The sequence below is a fragment of the Scyliorhinus torazame genome, chromosome 2 (genome assembly GCF_047496885.1).
Source record: "Scyliorhinus torazame isolate Kashiwa2021f chromosome 2, sScyTor2.1, whole genome shotgun sequence".
NCBI classification, from domain to species: domain Eukaryota; kingdom Metazoa; phylum Chordata; class Chondrichthyes; order Carcharhiniformes; family Scyliorhinidae; genus Scyliorhinus; species Scyliorhinus torazame.
This window is the reverse complement of record NC_092708.1, coordinates 131,562,919-131,582,998: the sequence shown is the minus strand read 5'-3', so window position 1 is coordinate 131,582,998 and position 20,080 is coordinate 131,562,919. Positions and strand designations below refer to the sequence as shown.

At 45.6% G+C, this 20,080-nt stretch overlaps 1 protein-coding gene across 4 annotated transcripts in view; it reads right to left on the bottom strand.

The window, feature by feature from the left end:
- Window positions 1-20,080, bottom strand: part of osbpl6 (oxysterol binding protein-like 6) — a 334,262-nt gene that overhangs the window by 312,889 nt on the left and 1,293 nt on the right. The gene's annotated exons all lie outside the window — the stretch shown is intronic.

Sequence of the window (20,080 nt, the reverse complement as noted above, 5' to 3'; positions counted from 1 at the left end):
TATCTGATATGGTCAATCAGATTGCACAGTACCGGGTCTTCTCAACTGTGGACCTGAAATCTGCCTACCACCAGTTCCCCATCCGTAAGGCAGACCACCCACACACTGCGTTTGAAGCAGACGGCCACCTTTACCACTTTCTTAGGGTTCCCTTTGGCGTCACCAACGGGGTCTCGGTTTTCCAACGGGATATGGACCGAATGGTTGACCAGTACAGGCTGCGGGCCACTTTCCCGTACCTGGACAATGTCACCATCTGCGGCCACGATCAGCAGGAACATGATGCCAACCTTGCCAAATTTCTCCACACCGCCACTCTCCTCAACCTAAACTACAACAAGGAGAGGTGAATGTTCAGCACGAACCACTTAGCCATCCTTGGCTATGTGGTCCAGAACGAAGTTCTGGGGCCCGATCCTGACCCATGCACCCCCTCATAGAACTCCCCCTCCCCCACTGCCTAAGGCCCTCAAACGATGCCTGGGGTTCTTTTCTTATTACGCCCAATGGGTCACAAGCTATGCGGACAAGGCCTGCCCACTCATTCAATCCACTCTTTTTTCCTTAACGGCTCACCAGGCCTTCAACCATATCAAGGCCGACATCGTCAAGGCCGCGGTGCACGCGGTCGACGAGACGTTGCCATTCCAAGTCGAGAGCGATGCATCAGACGTCGCTCTAGCCGCCACCCTCAACCAGGCAGGCAGGCCCGTGGCGTTTTTTTCACGAACCCTACATGCCTCCGAAATTCGGCATTCCTCCATCGAGAAAGAGGCCCAACCCATCGTTGAAGCTGTGCGGCATTGGAGGCATTACCTGGCCGGCAGGAGATTCACTCTCCTCACTGACCAACGGTCAGTTGCCTTTATGTTCAATAACACACAGCGGGGTAAGATCAAAAACGATAAAATCTTGAGGTGGAGGATCGAGCTCTCCACCTACAACTATGAGATTTTGTAACGCCCCGGTAAGCTCAACGAGCCGCCCAATGCCCTATCCCGAGGTACATGTGCCAGCGCACAGGTGGACCGACTCCGGACTCTGCACGACAACCTCTGTCACCCAGGGGTCACACGTTTTTACCATTTCATAAAGGCCCGCAATTTGCCCTACTCCATCGAGGAAGTCAGGGTTATCACCAGAGACTGCCAGGTCTGCGCGGAATGTAAACCGCACTTCCACCGGCCAGACCGTGCGTGTCTGGTGAAGGCCTCCCGCCCCTTTGAACGCCTCAGCGTGGACTTCAAAGGGCCCCGCCCCTCCGCCGACCGTAACAAGTACTTCCTCAGTGTGATCGATGAATATTCCAGATTCCCCTTCGCCATCCCATGCCCCGATATGACGTCTGCCACCGTCATCAAAGCCCTCAACACCATCTTTGCTCTGTTCGGCTTCCTCGCCTACGTCCACAGCGACAGGGGAGCCTCAATCATTAGCGATGAGCTGCGTCAGTTCCTGCTCAACAGGGGTGTCGCCTCGAGCAGGTCGACCAGCTACAACCCCCGGGGAAACGAGCAGGTGGAGCGGGAGAATGGGACGGTCTGGAAGGCCGTCCAGCTGGCCCTACGGTCCAGAAATCTCCCGGCCTCCCACTGGCAGGATGTCCTCCCCGACACCCTTCACTCCATTCGGTCGCTCCTGTGCACCGCGACCAACGAAACCCCCCATGAATGTCTCCTTGCCTTCCCTAGGAAGTCCACCTCCGGGGTGTCGCTCCCGACTTGGCTCGCAGCTCCAGGACCCCTACTCCTCCATAAACACGTACGACTCCACAAGGCGGACCCGTTGGTTGAGAGGGTACAGCTACTCCACGGCAACCCACAGTACGCCCACGTAGCGTACCCCGACGGCCGCCAAGATACAGTCTCCCTCAGGGACCTGGCACCAGCTGGTTCCACACACTCACACGCACCCCCGGCCCGGCGCCACCCCCCTCTCCCCGGCACACCCAGCCGTAACCCCAGCCCCAGGACAATCCGTCCCCCACCTGCCCACAGCCGGGGATGAAGAGGACTTTGACATGCTCCCGGAGCCACCGAAGACCAGACCAACACCGGAATCACCGCCAGCACTGCGGCGCTCCCAACGGCAGATCAAGGCTCTGGACCGACTGAATCTATAACATGACCTGGACTTTTAAAACATCATCACTCTGTATATAATTTTCCCCTCCACCCAGCTGGACTCAATTTTAACAGGGGGTGAATGTGGTAGTCACCACTGATGTATATACTGTATATAGAGGATGTCGGTGTAGGTGCTTTACGGTAAGGCCCTGTACTACAGGTACGGGGGTAGTTCCCTGCCTGCTGGCTCCGCCCAGTAGGCGGAATATAAATATGTGTGCTCCTCGTACAGCAGCCATTTCTCTAGCTGCTGTAGGAGGCCACACAGCTTAGTGTAATAAAGCCTCGATTGTATCCAACTCTCATCTTTGTGTAATTGATCGTGCATCACAGAGGGTATAGGATTTGTCATGGGAGTGTTCCTTTAAGAAATGTTTTTTGTCTTATCACATGGCTTCAGTGATATCATTGTGTGGGTGGAGCTGGGCTGTAGCTCTGTGAGTTTTTACTTTTGTTTTCACATTTGGCTGCTGTAGACTCAGACAGGGAAGTATTTTGGCCTGTCTCTCTATTTTCAATTTTAAAGAGTTATTCCGAGGAAGAAACCCAATGATTATACTTACCTGCTGTTTTGGTAAAAAGGGATTTTTGGTTTATGGGATCTTGTTATTGAATTGGAACAGTTAAAGGGGGAATTTATTAGAGGTTGCACATAGATTAATGTAGCTGTGTGGAGGCTTTATGTTTGTAGTTGATAATAATTCTTACTGTGTGTGTTTATACAGATGTTAACTAAATTCTTAGAATAAAGCTTGTTTTTTGATTAAAAGTGCCTCAGAACTCGGTTGAATAACACATGAAAGGCAGGCTCTTGTGCTCGTCATAACCAAAATCAATAAACAGTTATAGGTCAGGTGAACTTCATAATATACTTTGCTGTTATCTAAACCCTGGCCCATAACAGATTAAAGTAATTGGTGGGAGGATTAGAGGAAAGTTTCACATAATTTATTTCACACAGAATGGTGGGGGTCTGGAACTCACTGTCTGAAAGAGTGGCAGGGGCAGAAACCCTCATCATCTTTAAAAAATGCTGCCGATGTGCTAGTGCAGTAACCTGCAGACCAAGAACTGGAAAGCGGGATTAGGCAGGATAGCCCTGGCACAAACACAATGGGCCGAATGGGCTCCAAACATTCTGTAAGTTATTTATGTGCCATTCTCTGTTCCATCGTTCTCATGTCAGTTTTACCCATCTCATATTAAAAAGGAGAGGTGTTCAACTCCACATGGTCAACATTAACCTCCTGGATATGCCCGATACATGTAGCACCTACCTCTTTCCTGACTACTCCATATCCATGTATTTTATATTCATAGTCAGTCATATTCCTGACATTCCTACACATCACTGCTGTCTGCTATCAGGCACCGTATTCACATTGCTACTGGCTTTCATGTTCATACTCCTTATCACAGATTTGTCTGCTGCTTTAAATGTAAAAATAGATCCTTTCGTACTACACCACAATGACATGCAATTCAGCAAACAACTGGCACCAATCCCAGGAATTCATGTACTGTCCACACTGTTCTCAAGAACCAAAAGGAACTATACTTAGATAATCTGTCATATTATTCAAGCCGTTAATTCAGGACAGTTTTCTCTCCAAATATTGAGCCTATTTAAAGCAAATAAAATGAGTGGGCGTAGTTTACGCTGTCACTCTGAAAGACGGCACCTGGCTCCACAGATATCAGGGTGCCATCTTTAAGCATCACCCCAATCAGAACTGAAGTGGAACTCTCCTCCACACCCCCCCCCCATATCACAATTGTTGGGGGTTCCCCAAATAATCAAGGGCAACCCTGACAATCAATCATCAGGGGCTGCCCCCTTCCCCGGACAATCATCAGGAACATACCCCTCACTGGCCTTTCCCCCCCCACCCGGGGCAATCATCGGGTAGCCCCCTTGCCCTTCCCCACCCCAAACAAACATCGAGGGCCCCCACCACCAGTGCGGAAGTGTCATTGGGCCCCCCGCCCTCAGTGCCCAATCCCCCAGCGCCTACATGTTTGCAAGTTCTTCCCTCACTTCCCACTCTTTTCTCCCCCCCCACCCCCCAACCAACTACACAAAGCTGGAAACCACCCCCATCGGGCTCCACTGAGGGCCTTGTCTTGACACTTTCAGGTTGGGACTGCCAATTGGCACAGGCTGGCACTGTGGCAAATTGGCAGTGCCAACATGGCAGCGCCATCCCTCTCTCCCCCCTCTCCGGCTTTTCCACCTGCGTCGCCGTTCTCTGACAGTGAATGTGGACGGAAAATTATTCCCACAGTCTTGCACTATCTTTTCTCCCATATTCATATTTATTCCCTTTTTTTAAATGCACAGAGAAAACAATTATCTGCTTTGAAATTGTGATTTTTCGTCACAAGGAACTTAATAAAACTGAAAGGACTAACTTCAAGTAATATGTATACAGGTGGGTACCCTCACTTGCACCTGCAGTTCATAGGTTTTAGTATCTCATGCTTGCTTATAATCTCAGTGTGACAACAATTTCACGTGAATGAATTCTTAGGAGGAACTCCCAGCTTTTCTAAGAACCAAAGCTGTCATATTATTGCTTCAAGAGTGTTGGAGTTATCATACATAGCAAATTATAACTTGCTGACTTGTTTTAAATTCAATGAAGGATTTTACTTGGATGAGTTTTTGTCAACCTTTGGCTGGATGGTGCAGCGCAAGAAAATTGTTGCATGTACGAGCGACATCAGCATTTCTCAGATGACACCAAAATATGGTACTTCATTTCATGCAAGTCAGATTCCAAATTAAATTGCAAAACAATATATCAAGGGGCGAAGAATATATGCTTTCCTGTACTTCGAACTAAAGGGTTAAGAGAGGGTAGAGGCAGTTGGGGAGTTGAGAAATGGGAGGAGGAAGGGCAATAGGTGTGGGCTGGAAGAATGTGTCTTTGTTCAGTCATGATTTAGGATTTTTTTTTAAAAACACAAGTTGAATTTTGAATGCAAAAAGACTCAAGAGGGAAATGGATAGGCATGGAGGATGGGAGGAATGTAGGTTAAAGGTACTCAGCTTTGGGTCAATCTATCTGTCTTGTAGAGAGCAAATGAAAATAAGAGTGCGGTTGAAGTGTTCTGTAAAGATAAGCGACACTGTAATGAGAAGAAGTGGATGATTAATGTGTTCAGTAATTCAAAAGGGGAAGATTTGGGATGGCAAAGGAAGTGACTGAGTAGTAAGAGGGAGGCGGAACAGAATGCAAACCGTTATGGGTATGATAGGAGCCAAGAGGAAGTATAAATAATGAGGAAAGGAGATGCACAGCCCACTGTACTACAGACTGTAATTTGTTATCTGACCAGCCTACTAACAGTTTGAACTTCAAGATGTGTTAATTAGTAATATAATAATAATCTTTATCAGTGTCACAAGTAGGCTTACATTAACACTGCAGTGAAGTTACTGTGAAAACCCCCTAGTTCCCACACTCCGACGCCTGTTCGAGTACACAGAGGAAGAATTCAGTATTCAATTCACCTAAAAAGCACATCTTTCGGGAACTCTTCTAATTAGAGATTTTTAACCGAATGTTTGCACAGAATCAGTACTGATTTAAATGAACAATAGAAGCTAATGCCTCTTTGCTGATATTGACAATTTCTTAACCAAAACATTGTTTGTTACCTCCAAATCACTGAAACCAACTTTCACCCACTTGCCTTTATGTCATATATGATAAATCATACCAGTGTCAGCTGCCTGTCGTGTACTTGCGTTGACAGTTGCTTATCTATCAATGCCAAGTGTAAATGTCTGTGGAGGTTAACAGCTTTGTAGTTTGTTCAATCTCAGTTCCAGTCGTTTACTGGGCTATTTTCCATGACAGTTGGAGTAGACAATTGCCATATGAAAATCCCAAAACAAAAGGATTGATTTTCAAAAATCCTCACACTGAGAATTTCAATTAATCTTATTTTACTGCCTATCAAGGCTTGGACTCTATGGTTTTTGACATTAATCTTACACTTAGCTGTGTACTGGTAGCTAGCTGTAGTTTGTGTTGATCCTGGACAGGTTGACACAGTTATCGAATAGTCACTGGCGATTTCCGGTGGCGGCCATGGACTGAGTGGTCATACACAGGGCAACTCCAGCCCGAAGGCTTTGATTTGAGCACTTTATACCCGTTAGTGGGGTAGCTCCGGCAGGAAAGTGGTTCAGAACGTGCAGAGGGAGAGATTCTCCCCAAGACTGACATGTCTACTGGCTACCAGACCCGTCAAATAACAGTTAAAGACCTGGCTAAGGAACTGGAGGGGACCTGTGGCACAGCATAAATTGTGAGAATGACGGAGGGGAGAGGGTCGTCGCTAGTGGGAAATCTCCAGATGGAACAGTTGATGGCCGTCATCAAAAACAAATTTTGCCAGCAAAGGAAGGAGATGCATGGGGACTGGTCGAAGGCCACGGAGGGAGCAGTAGCACCTCTGCGAGGGTCGACAGACCATGTAGAGAAGTGCCTTGAGGCACAAGGGGCAACAATACGAGAGGTGGAGAAGGTGGGGTCTGACCAGAGCGATCGGATCGTGTCCTTAGAGATGGAGGGGGGGTCTTGGGGGACCTATGCAAGTCGTTGAGGGTGAAGGTGAAGGAGCAGGAGAACAGGCCCAGGTGGCAGAACCTGCAAATTCATTCATCATCTTTAATAATCATCTTTATTAGTGCCACAAGTAGGCTATATTAACAATGCAATGAAGTTACTGTGAAAATCCCCTAGTCGCCACACTACGCCACACTGTTCGGGTACATGGAGGGAGAATTCAGAATGTCCAATTCACCTAACAAGCATGTCTTTTGGGACTTGTAGGAAGAAACTGGAGCACCCGGAGGAAACCCCGCAGATACGGGGAGAATGTGCAGACTCTGCACAGACAGTGGTCCAAGCTGGGAATTGAACCCGGGACCCTGGAGCTGTGAAGCAACAGTGCTACCCACTGTGCTACTATGCCGAATTGTGGGTCTGCCAGAGAACGTGGAAGGAACAAGCGCCACAAAATATGTGTCGAGAATGCTGGCTGGGTAAGTGGAAGAGGGGTTGCTGGATAAGGACCAGAGGTGGATATGGCCACAGGTCTTTAAGGCAGGGCCAAGAGCGAGGGAGCCGTCGCAGGCAGTGCTTGCGCGGTTTCACAAATTTGTTGAGAAGGAGAAGAGTCTATGTTGGGCCAGGGAGAAGCAAGATTGTGAATGGGAGGGAAATCGTGTCCGAATATGTCAGGATATTGGTGCAGAGGTGGCAAAGAGGCATGCTGGATTCAGCAGGGCCAAGGCAGCGTTGTACCGAAAGAAGATTCAGTTTGAGATGTCGTACCTGGCAAAACCATGGGTCCCTTTTGAAGGCAGGGAGTACTATTTTGAAACGCCAGATGAGGCCAATGATTTTATAAGGGATCATAAACTTGGGGGAGAATGATAGTTGGTGTGAGACGGAGGAGCTGTATTTGCAAATATTGGGGTTTATGGCTATTGTGTGCTGCCAGAGGGTGCGTTTTTTTTTCTTTGGGGAGTTATAAGTTTGTACGGGGTAATCACCCCTCCCCGAGCCGCTGTCCTAGGTATTTTTCTTTTTGGAGGGAGCGATTTGCCATTTTGGATGTTTATTCTTTCCTGGTAATGGGTGTGCCTGGTATGGTTCGTTGGATGGGGTTACCAGCTGAGGGCATTCAGGTGGGTAGGCAGGCCGTTTGCACAGGCTAAGGAAGGACTGGGGGTGGGGATGGGGGAGGGGAGGGAAGCTGAGGGGGGTGTAGAGGGGGCCTTCGAGTGGGAGCTGCCATGTAACGCTGGTGAACAGAGGTGAGGTGGGGAAAGAGGCCGCGAGAGGTGGCCAGGCGGTGTGTGTGTGTGAGTGTATGTGTGGGGGGGGGAAGAATCACAGGGTTGGTCATTTTGTTGAACAAAAGAATGGAGTTTGTGGGGGCCAAGGAAGTGCGGGATCCAGGGTGGTAGCTATGTGATAGTGAGTGGTGTGCTGGAGGGGACGTTGATGGTGCTAGTCAACGTAGTGCGCCAAATTGGGATGATAGGGGGCCTGTGAGGGGTTTACAGGGCGCGGTCCGGAACCTGGATACGCACCAGTTGAATATGAGTGGAGATTTTAATTGTGTGATGGAACCGAGGGTGGACAGGTGAAGCCGCAAGTGGGTGGGAAGGTTGAGGATGGCAAAGGAGTTGGGAGGGTTTATGGAGCGTATGGAAGTGGTTGATCCGTGGAGATTTAAGAACCCGGGGGTAGGGAGTATTCCTTCTTCTCACATGTGTTTAAAGTGTACTCGAGAATTGATTTCTTTGTGGTGAGTCGAGCGGTGTTGTTCGGGTATTGGGGGCGGAGTATGCAAGGATTGTGATATCTGGTCATGCGCTGCAATGGAGTGAAATTTAGTGTGGGGCAGCTGCAGAGGTCGAGATGGAGGCTAGATTTGGGTCTTTAAGCGGATAAGAGATTTTGTGATAAGGTGAGGACGGTGATTGGGGATTATGTGAAGACTAACCAGAACGGGAAGATGTCAGCAGCCACATTCTGGGAGGTATTGAAGGCTGTGGTCCGAGTGGAGATTATCTCGTTCAAGGGGCACAGACACAGGAGAAGGAGGGATGAGCATGGATGATTGTTGGACAAGATAGTCAAGGTGGACAGGAGATACCCGTGGACCCCCACTAAAGAATTGTTGGCGGAGAGGAAAAGGTTGCAGGTGCGGTTCGAGAGACTGACGACGGGAAGGCCAGTGGGGCAGCTACGGAGGGTGAGGGGGTTGCAATATGAATATGGGGAGAAGGCGAGTCATATGTTGGCCCACCAGCTGAGGAGGCAGGCTGCGTGCAGGAAAATTTTAAAGGTACAAACAGAGAAGGGGGAGGTCATGTCAGAGCCGGGGAGGATAAATGAGGATATTATGAGAAGCTGTATAGGGCGGAGCTGGGTGGAGAGGAAGGGGATATGGGACGGTTTCTGGACAGGTTGGAATTTCCGAGGTTGGAGGAAGAGAGGAGGCAGGCGTTGGAGGAGCTGCTGGGGATGAGGGAGGTGATTGACAGCGTGAGGGGGGTGTAGTCAGGGAAGGCTCCAGGGTCAAAAACCTTTCTGGCAGAGTTTTAAAAGGCGTTCGTGACAGAGTTGGCACCGCATTTGTTGGGGATGTTTAGTGAGGCGTTGGAGAAGTGTAAGCTGCCAGAGAGACTGACACAGGCGTTGATCACGCTAATCCTGAAGAAGAGGAAGGATCATTGAAGTGTGAGTCGTGTAGACCCATTTTGGTGTTAAACACAGACGTGAAAATGTTGACTAAGTTGGTGGTGGGGAGGATGGAGGGATGCGTGCCGGGGTGGTTGCTGAGGATCAAGCTGGTTTCGTAAAGGGCAGGCAGCTCTCTAGTAACATCAGGAGGCTGTTAAATGTGGTTATAACTCCGTCAGTAGGGCGGGTGCCAGAGGTCACCTGCTATGATACAGAGAAGGCTTTTGATCGGGTGGAGTGGAGGTATTTATTTGAGATCCTGGGTAGGTTTGGGGTTGGCCTGTAGTTTGTGGCCTGTGTGGCATCTGTTATAATGTAGCCCTGGTGCCAAGTGTATGTACAAATAGGAGGAGTTCATGGAGTTTTCGGCTGCATAGGGGAACAAGGCAGGGATGTCCACTGTCACTGTTGTTCACGCTGGTGATTGAGCCCTTGGCAATGGCCCTTAAGGGGTCTGTGGAGCAGAATGGGATTGTGAAGCGGAGCAGGGAACACCGGGTGCTGCTGTACACGGAAGACTTGCTGTTGTTCGTGTCACACCCGTTGGAGTGCATGGGTAGGATCATGGGAGTATTGGAGAGATTTGGGGTCTTCTCTGGGTACAAGTTAAATGTCGGGAAGCGCGAGGTGTTTCCGGTGATAGCGGCGGGAGACCAACTTGGGGATGTTGCCATTTAAGGGAGCGAAGGAAAGGTTCAGGTGACGAGGGAATGGGCTACGATGCACAGGTGGAATTTGACAACATTGGTGGAGGAGATTAGGGGGATTTTAAGAGAGGGGATACATTACACCTGACACTAGCAGGGAGGGTGCAGGTGGTAAATATGAATGAGCTGCCAAGGTTCTTGTTCATTTTACAGACCCTCCGGATCTTTCTCCCCAAGGCCTTCTTCCGGAAATTGGAGACAGTGATTTCAGAGTTTATATGGGCAGGGAAGTTGCCGAAGGTAAAGACCGGGTCCTGCTGCAGAGGCAGAGTCAGAAAGGGGGGTTGGCGCTCCCGAACCTGCTGCACTATTATTGGGCAGAAGATGTGGAGAAGGTGAGGCGATTGTGGGGGGGGGGCAGGAGCGGAGAGGGTCAAGGTGGATCCCCTGTCGGGGATCCAGTCTGAGGGCTTTGGTGATGGCTTCGCTGCCACTAACTCCAGTGAAGTATATGGGGAGCCCAGTGGTACAATCAACAGTTCAGCTGTGGAATCAGCTGCGGAGAAACTAAGTTGGATTGTTGATACCACTGTGTGGGAACCACAGGTTTAAACTGGGGAAGATGGATTGGATGTAGGGGAAGTGGAGGGAGGCGGGGCTGGTGAGGGTGAAGGACTTGTATTTGGAAGGGAAGTTTGCAAGTCTGGATAAATTGCAGGAGAGGTTTGAGTTGCCGAGGGGGAGTGAATTTAGATATATGCAGATGAGGGACTTTGCACGAAAGGAGTGGAGGGCTTCTCCCAGGTTGCCAGGGTACACCCTATTGGAGCAACTGCTGATCCCGGATAGATCAGGAGAGGATAGGATTGGTAGGATTAGTAGGTTGGGGGAGTAAAGGGGGGGGTGCACGTGGTGAGGATCAAGAACAAATGAGAGGAGTTGGGGGAGGGGAATTGGCTGGGGACTGATATGTGAACAATGTGTAGGGTGAATTCAATCTTCTTCTGCATGAGGATGAGCTTGAGGTGGTGCACAGGGTACATATGACCCGGGCGAGGATGAGTGGGTTCTTCCAACGGGTGGCTGATGAGTGCGAGAAGTGTTGGCGAGGGCCGACGAATCATGCTCACATATTCTGGGGTTGCGAGAAGCTGGAGAGTTGCTGGGAAGTGGTGTTTGGGACGTTATGTAAAATCGTGGGGGTGGAGGTCAGCCCGGACCCAATAGTGGCGATCTTTGGGGTATCGGAAATGCCGGAGCTGCTGGAGGGGAAGGGGGCCGATATTGTGGCTTTCGCCACTCTAATTGCCCGGCGAAGGATCTTGCTAAATTGGAGGTCAGATATGCCGACAGGGGTGGCGGCCTGGCTGGGGAACCTGTACGCCTTTCTCCAGTTGGAAAAGATTAAATTTCGGTTGAGGCGGTCAGCGGAGGGCTTCGAGACATGGTGAGGGTTGTTCATGACAATGTTTGAGGAACTGTTCATTGCTGGGGGTGGGGGAGGGCAGGGGGTAAAGGGAAAAAATTGCACAAACTGGACTGTGAGGTTGTGGAGTGTGTTGTTGTATATGTTACTGTTTTTTACACATGTTTGGAATAAAGTACATTTTAGAATAAATAGTCACAGTCGGAGAGGCATTGTAAAACTCCTTTTGAATTAGTTGAAATATTAAAAGGATAGAAGCTTTTAAATACTGTAGAAAATTTGTATCGTGTGGTAGTTGTATCAAGTACCATCAAAAACCGGTTTCATGACTTAGAAAAAAAGTTAAAAGATTTAATGTTTCACTGAGGACATGCGAATAGGTAATTTGAGGGTGTGTGTGCGCGGTTAAGAGAAATAGTCCCAAGTCACCCTGGACTGAAAATGTTAACACTAGACAAGAAACAACTATATATAATTGTCAGAATCCCCACAAAGATCACGGGGAAACCATTGTCAATCTCCCCATGGCTTCTGGAGTACAAAGTTCCCAGGTAGGGGGTGGAGGCCACCCAGCTGGAGCTCATTAAAGACTACACATAAAAGCCAGTCAAGCAGGGCTTGCAGTTGTTGGTTGTCTCAACAAGGACTGGATTGGGAAAGAGTTACTGCCGTGAGCAGAGTAGTGTACATAGTTCAATAAAATCCTAGATCCACTACCGCTAGCTTCCCCAAGATACTAAAATAATAAGTAACACTGTACTCAATTTTCCACATATCGATCCTCAGACACCAACCTGGAATATTGACAAAAGCTGTCCAATAGTTCTTTAAAAAAGGCTGACAATTGAAAAACAGTCCTGAATTTAGCTCTTTGGCATATAGTCAGACTGAAAAATTGCATTGGAGATCAAGCATGTCCATTGATCCTTCACTTGTTTAACAGACAAAGTCAGAAAATATCAAATTTTCCTTCAACTCTTGCAGAGTTGGAGCTGTTATTTGGTTGTACCTATGGCTGTCGCAGTGGCACGGAGACACGTTTTGGCCTCAATTCATGATTTCCCTCCTTTAAGCTCACACTAGAGTCTCATACTGTTTCCTGCTGAAAGTTTAACTGGTACCCTTCTCCTCCTTCCCTCATTTCACACGGCAGTCTCCTTGCTAATTCAATGCAATCTTGTCTTTATCATAAGCCAGTCAAGACAGTATTCTTGCTCTCTTGCCCAGGTTCACATCTTTGCTCTTCCTTCTCTCATATCCAGTTCAAATGGAGATCCCCTCTTGTCTCAGATCACATAAGCCCTCTCTACCCTGCCTTCAACCATTCAGGCTGACACTCTTTCCCTTCATTCTGTGGATGGGAATTCCTGATTGTCCAACGATTTTTACTCAGTGGCATTCAATCCGCTGCAACAGGACAGAGAAGATGAAAACATCACTAAGTTTCATTTGCAAACATAACAATGCCTCAAAATCTCTGATGTCATGTAAAATGCAGAGCACTCGTAGATAGGTCTGTCCATGTCCACGCATGTGCATCAAGAAGTCAAAGAATGGAACATACAGGTGGCTATAAAACTCCAGAACGGCAAACATGGACTCTACAACTCATAGATTAGATTGTGTGTGAAAAAAATTAGGACATTTTTTATTGCAACTACAAATTAGTCTTTCAATGAAGTTTTATGAAAGCATAACAACTTGCATTTATAGAGCCTTTAATACCCAGAGACATTTAAAAAGCCCCTTTCATGATCTATGCCTGAATGCATGACTTTTGTCAGGTTTTAAGAGATTTATATTTGAACTGTTAAATATTAGAAATAAGGTAAAGCTTTCAGCAGGTTTAATTTATTTGGTTGTATCTATGGCTGTCACAGTGGCAGGGATACACTTTTTTGCCTTAATTCATGATTCCCCTCCTTTCAGCTCACACTAGAGTCTCATATTGTTTCCTGCTGAAAGTTTAACTGGTTTCTCTATAAGGGAAAGTAAACCTATAGTTAGATTTGTGTTAGACAAAGGTGTTTACCTCTGGGGGTTCTGGTTTCAGATAAAACTGTGCTTAGAGAGGTTTACTGCATGAAAAGTACGTTGTTGCTTAGCAACCAGGAGCTTTAGGGTAGAAAGACTTATTAGAGTTTTGTTTTTAGCTGGATATGCTGCTGTTGAAACATAGGAAGTTGGAGAGTGAACATCTCTCAGCTCTGCCAGGAGAAAATCTGGACAGGACTAGGGAGTTGCAAAAAGGCAGACTTCCCAATGACCCAGATAAAATCCAGACAACTAGGAAATTGGGACAGAAATAATGTCTCAGGAAGACTGAAGTTAAGGGAACAAAGACCAAGAATTTTAACAAGTTACTATTCAAGAGAATCCAAGGGAAAAGCAGATAGTGTTCTGAGTTTAAAAAAGAGAGCTGCAGCAATCAGGTTTAAAATGGGGAAGCAGACCTCAGAGGTAAATCAAACATTTGGTGCCATCTTAATGGCAATCAATCTGACAATCGCTAGTTAAAACAATTGAAGAGTTTGTGTAACAGTTAAGACAAATGAATCCTGAAAGAGGTGTAAAACCTCAAGTGAATCGTTGATTGAAGCAGCTAAGGGAAAGTATTGTTTAAAATAAGATTTGAAAGTGTGTCTTTTTGAAAGATAAGATATAAGCATGGAGGTTGTTTCCACTGGCAGGTGAAACCAGAACTAGGGGTCATAGCCTCAGAATAAGGGGGAGCAGATTAAGGTCGGAGTTGAGGAGGAACTTCTTCACCCAAAAGGTTCTGAATCTGTGGAATTCCCTGCCCCGTGAAGCAGTTGAGGCTACCTTGTTGAATATTTTTAAGGCAATATTTTTAAGACAAAGATAGACAGATTTTTGAACAGTAAAGGAATTAAGGGTTATGGTGAGCGGGCGGATAAATGGATCTGAGTCCACAAAAAGATCAGCAAAGATCTTACTGAATGGCAGAGTAGGCTTGAGGGGCCAGATGGCCACTCCTGCTCCTAGTTCTTATGTTCTTAAAGTGGAATTTGAAGTGACTCATGTGGAAGCCAGAGTTCAGCGAGATAAGGTGGCTTCTGGTATAGGAATCATTTGGGGGCATTTTGAGGAGAGATCCACAGAAATTTAAATCAGGGTCAGAATGGAGTGTGTCAGACCACAGCCAGCCTGTGTGTTTAAAGGGACTGTGTTGTTAATACCATTATAGCCTAATCTAAACATTGCAGCCTGTGTTAACCTTACAATCTATGTATAATTGTGAAGATAAATGCATGTAAAGAAGTATTGTATTATCAAACTTTTCATGCTTAATAAATGTTTTTTTTCTTGTTGTTAAAAACTAATTAGTGGTCCTGTGACTCTGTTCCTCCACCTTTTCTAAAGAAAAGTCATTGTTACGGTCTTTTGAGCCAAGATCCATTCTAGGATCTTCCTGTCCAATTATACCAACTGGGATCATAACACTTTATTCATGGACCTTTTCAACTTCCCTTCAGATAATAAAATCTTTCTAATACATGCACAGAAGAGGTGCCTGAAGATTGGTGGGTAACAAATGTTGTGCCCTTGTTTAAGAAGGGCTGTAGGGATAAGCCTGGGAACCACAGGCCTGTTAGCCTTACTTCTGTAGTGGGTAAATTGTTAGAAGGTATTCTGAGAGACAGAATCTACAGAAAGTTAGACAGGCATGGGCTAATTAGGGAAAGTCAGCATGGCTTTGTAAGGAGAAAGTCATGTCTCACGAATTTGATTGAGTTTTTTGAAGGGGTAACCAAGAAGGTAGATGAGTGCAGTCAATGTTGTCTACATGGACTTTAGCAAGGCCTTTGACAAGGTACCGCATGGTAAATTGTTGCAAAAGGTTGAATCTCACGGAATTCAGGATGAGGTAGCCAATTGGATACAAAAGTGGCTTGGAACCGAAGCCAAAGGTGGTTGTGGAGGGTTGTTTTTCAAACTGCAGGCCTGTGACCAGAGGTGTGCCTCACGGATCGGTGCTGGGTCCACTGTCATTTGTTATATGTATTAATGATTTGGATGAGAATTCAGGAGGCATGGTTAGTAAGCTTGCAGATGCCACCAAGATTTGTGGCATAGTGGATAGTGAAGAAGGTTATATAAGATTGCAACAGGATCTTGACCAATTGGGCCAGTGGGCCGATGAATGACGGATGGAGTTTAGTTTGGATAAATGTGAGGTGATGCATTTTGGTAAATCAAATCAGGGCAGGACCTACTCAGTTAATGGTAGGGAGTTAGGGAGAGTTATAGAACAAAGAGATCTAGGGGTACAGGTTCATAGCTCCTTGAAGATGGAGTCGCAGGTGGATAGTGTGGTGAAGAAGGCATTCAGCGTGCTAGGTTTCATTGGTCAGAATATTGAATACAGGAGTTGGGACGTCTTGTTGAAGTTGTACAAGACATTGGTAAGACCACACACAGAATACTATGTTCAGTTCTGGTCACCCTATTATAGGAAGGATATTGTTAAACTAGATAGAGTTCAGAAGAGATTTACGAGGATGCTACCAGCACTTGATGGTCTGAGTTACAAGGAGAGACTGGATAGGCTGGGACTTTTTCCCTGGAACGTAGGAGGCTTAGGGGTGAACTTATAGAGGTCTATAAAATAATGAGGAGCATCGATAAGGTAGATAGCCAACATCGTTTTCCAAAGGTATGGGAGTCTAGAACGAGAGGGCATAGGTTTAAGATGAGAGGGGAGAGATACAAAAGAGACCAGAGGGGAAATTTTTCACACAGAGGGTGATGAGCATCTGGGTCGAGCTGCTAGAGGCAGAGGTAGAGGTGGGTACAATTTTTTTTTATTTAAAAAAGTTAGACAGTTACATGGGCAGGGTTGGTATAGGGGGATATGGGCCAAATGCGGGCAAGTGGGACTAGATTTGTGATAGAAACTGGGTAGCATGGACAAGCTCTACAACTGTCAATCCTTTTTCTTGGCAGCTATTGACCTGGCTCCTTTATAAGGATGGTTTCCATATATCCCACAGAAAAGTTTGGGAAGATCTCTGCTTCTCTTTCCCTGGAAATAAAATTTTAGAATGTTGCATTTATAAGATAGAAGCACTTTCAAGGATCGTAAAATCTCCTTCACTCGAGGCACTTGAATGCACTGGTACAAATGGAAACAATCCCAGCACTCAGAATAAAATTTGTAGTACTTAAGTGGGTTACTTTGATTTGTACTTCATTGTTAGATTTTTAAATTTAGCCTCAATAAAGATTTGCAAGAACATGAAGCCTTTTTAGCTGTAAGCTTTACAACACGTCTTTTATTCACATCACTGTGCTTAGCAATAGTCCATAAATGTTACTACCTAAATGTTGATTCCTAGAAAAGTAACATAAAACTGTTCCACTCAACTGCTGCTGCTCTGTGATGCAGAGCGAGGCAAACCGTGCTGGTTCAATTCCCATACCAGCTGAGGTTATCCATGAAGACTCCGCCTTCTCAACCTTGTCCCTTGCCTGAGGTGTGGTGATCCTCGTCATAATATGCACCCATGCACATCATGAGGTAAAAGCAGGCAGTGACAGACACCCAGGTGAGCCAATCAACATACAGAACAGAACACGACCAATCACCAGACAAAACACCAGAGGGGGGCTTCCAACTATAAAACACACGAGGCATCAGCACTCTGCCTCTTTCCACTGGTGACAACTGTAGTGATAGTCAGGGTGTACAAATCATTCAACACATTCTACACGTGGATCAGAGCTAGCCTGGTCTAGATAGTTAATGGTAGTTTACTTAGAGTAGTAGAGAGTCAACCCACAGGCAGCTGTGTGCTTCGTTACTGAAGTTCAATAAATTTCATTGAACCAACCCTATGTTTGGTGTATGCGTGATCATTTAACTGCATCGTGTTGCAGTCAGTGTTACCCCACGACATAATAACACAACATGGTACCAGGAGTGGGGTGACACGACAATCCTCAGGTTAAATCGCCACCAGTCATCTCTCCCCCTCAAACAGGTAAGCAGTCTATGGTCATCTGGGGCTATGGCGACTTTACTAATCTGATCAAATTAGTAAACATTGAATTACAAATAAATCCTATAATTTAATCAGCCAAAGTTGATTTTACAGGTACCATAAAATGCCTGTCATGAGACTACATGACAGAGTTTAAAGGTTAGGTGCAAACTATTCGCTGGCTTTTAAAGCAGACCAAGGCAGGCCAGCACCACGGTTCAATTCCCGTACCAGCCTCCCCGAACAGGCGCCGGGATGTGGCGACTAGGGGCTTTTCACAGTAACTTCATTTGAAGCCTACTTGTGACAATAAGCGATTTTCATTTCATTCATTCATTTTCAAACTATTCTAAAAGCAGATAGATGGTCAGCACCAGACCTATTTCAACAATTACAAGGAAATGAGAGTTCAATATTTTCTAAAATGGCAACCAATTATTAAAAGTCTTATTTGCCATATTTAGAAAAATGTTGCATTGTTGGCTGAACTAACCTATCACCTGTACATTTTTGCTGCTGATCTAATTTGAATTATACGTATCTAACATGAACACCAAACTTTGCAATCCTTAACTCAGGATCCCTACCGCTTGACAATTGCATTGGAAAACCTTCAGCAAAATTCTGATTTCAGAATAATATGTCAAGAAACTGTTCAGACATTATTAGTGATAATTGTAAAACATAAAAGTAATATATACCAAACAGTAGATTATGTTGATAAAACTAGCTCAATCTAAAATTGAAATCGTGTTGCTTATGCTTAAAAACAGTACCTATTGATCAAATGAAAAGTCTTGCATCTGGTATACACCTATTCACACCTAAAGCGTGACTTCAATCATTATTCCCCTCCATCCCCACCTCCCAATATTTTATTCAGTTTAAGCCAAAGTGTAGAGCTAATGAAGTTTATGTTTTTCTGTATTGCTGAAGGGAATTTGATGTTTTGCCAGAGAGGTCAGGCCTGCACCATAGTGTATGGTCACTTGATCATTGGTGAATCTATAAATAATGCGACACTAACAGCTTCAGCAAGAACATGGGAAGTGTGAAAAGAGGAAAAGCAAGGTAACCTTTATGAGCATGTAAATAACTGAAGGGAATTGAGGAGGGAAGAGATAAAACAAACAAAATACCAGCACCGAGAGGTAAAGCAAAAATAAACTAATGTAAATAATTTGGAGTTAAGGTTTTGAGGTGGATGGAAAACGTGAGTGGCATTTATTGTAAGTTTTATAAAATAATAGGTGATTATTATAATTATATAAGCCAGGAAAAGTAAATTGTGCAATATTTTTACCTAATTCAGTTATAGAATGACACAGCAGAGGCCATTTGTTTTATTAGGCCTATTCCCATTGCTTGGAATAGCTATCCAATTAATACCAACTCCCTGCTCCTGCCCTATAGCCCGAAAAATATTTCCCCTTGATTTATCCAAATCCCTTTCAAAGCTTGCTATTGACACTGCATCATCAGACAATGCATCTAAGTTCACAACAGATCACATTCTTTTCCTCTTTTTCTGCCAATTACCTTAAATCTATTACCTTATATTTAATTACCAAATTTTCTGCCACTGCAACAGCTCCTCTTTATTTACAACACTTTTTATAATTTTGAACGCCTCTATCTAATGTCCTGTTAACCTCTCTGCTCCAAGGTTCTCTAGTTCTTCCATGTAACTGAAATTCCTGATCCCTCGTGCCAATCTGGTAAATCTCGTCTTACATTCTCGCCAAGGCCTTGATGTCCTTCCTAATGTGTGGTGCCCAGAATTGGCCACAATGCTCCAGGTGGGGCCGAATCAGTGTTTTAAAGTTTAGTATAACTTCCTTTCATAGAATAGAATTCCTACAGTGCCAAAGGGGGCCATTCAGCCCATCAAGTCTGCACCAACCCTGAGGAAGAGCACCCTACCTCGACCCACTCCATCTCTGTAACCCCACCTAACCTGCATATCTTTGGACACTTAGGAGCAATTTTTAACATGGCCAATCCATCTAACCTGCACATCTGTGCACTATGGGAGGCAATTCCGGAGCATCCAGAGGAAACCCATGCAGACACGGGGATAATGTGAACTCCACAGTAACCCAAAGCCGGAATTGAATCCGGGTCCCTGATGCTGTGAGGCAGCAGTGCCTTTGAACTCTATTCCTCTATTTATAAAGCCATGGGTCCCATAAGTGTCTTTAACAGCTTTCTCAACCTCCCTTACCAACTGCAATGATTTGTGCAGATACATCCCAAGGTGTCTCTGTTCCTGCACCTACTTTAAAATTGTACCAGTTAGTTTGTGTTGCCTATGCTCATTCATCCTCCTAAAAGATATCACTTCAAGCTTTGCTGCATTAAATTTTATCTGCCTTGCATCTGCCCATTTCACCAATCCTATGACTTTTCTATCCTCTTCACCGAAAACAGCATTTTTGAATTTCATGGCATCTTCAAATTTTGCAATTAAGCCCTATATGCAAAGTCATTAATATATATCGGGGGTGGGGGCAAAATGGGGCCTTACTATAAATTCAGTAAATTTTCTGCAATATAGAAATGAGTGAATTGTTATCATATTTGGGTAACATGGGAACGTGAT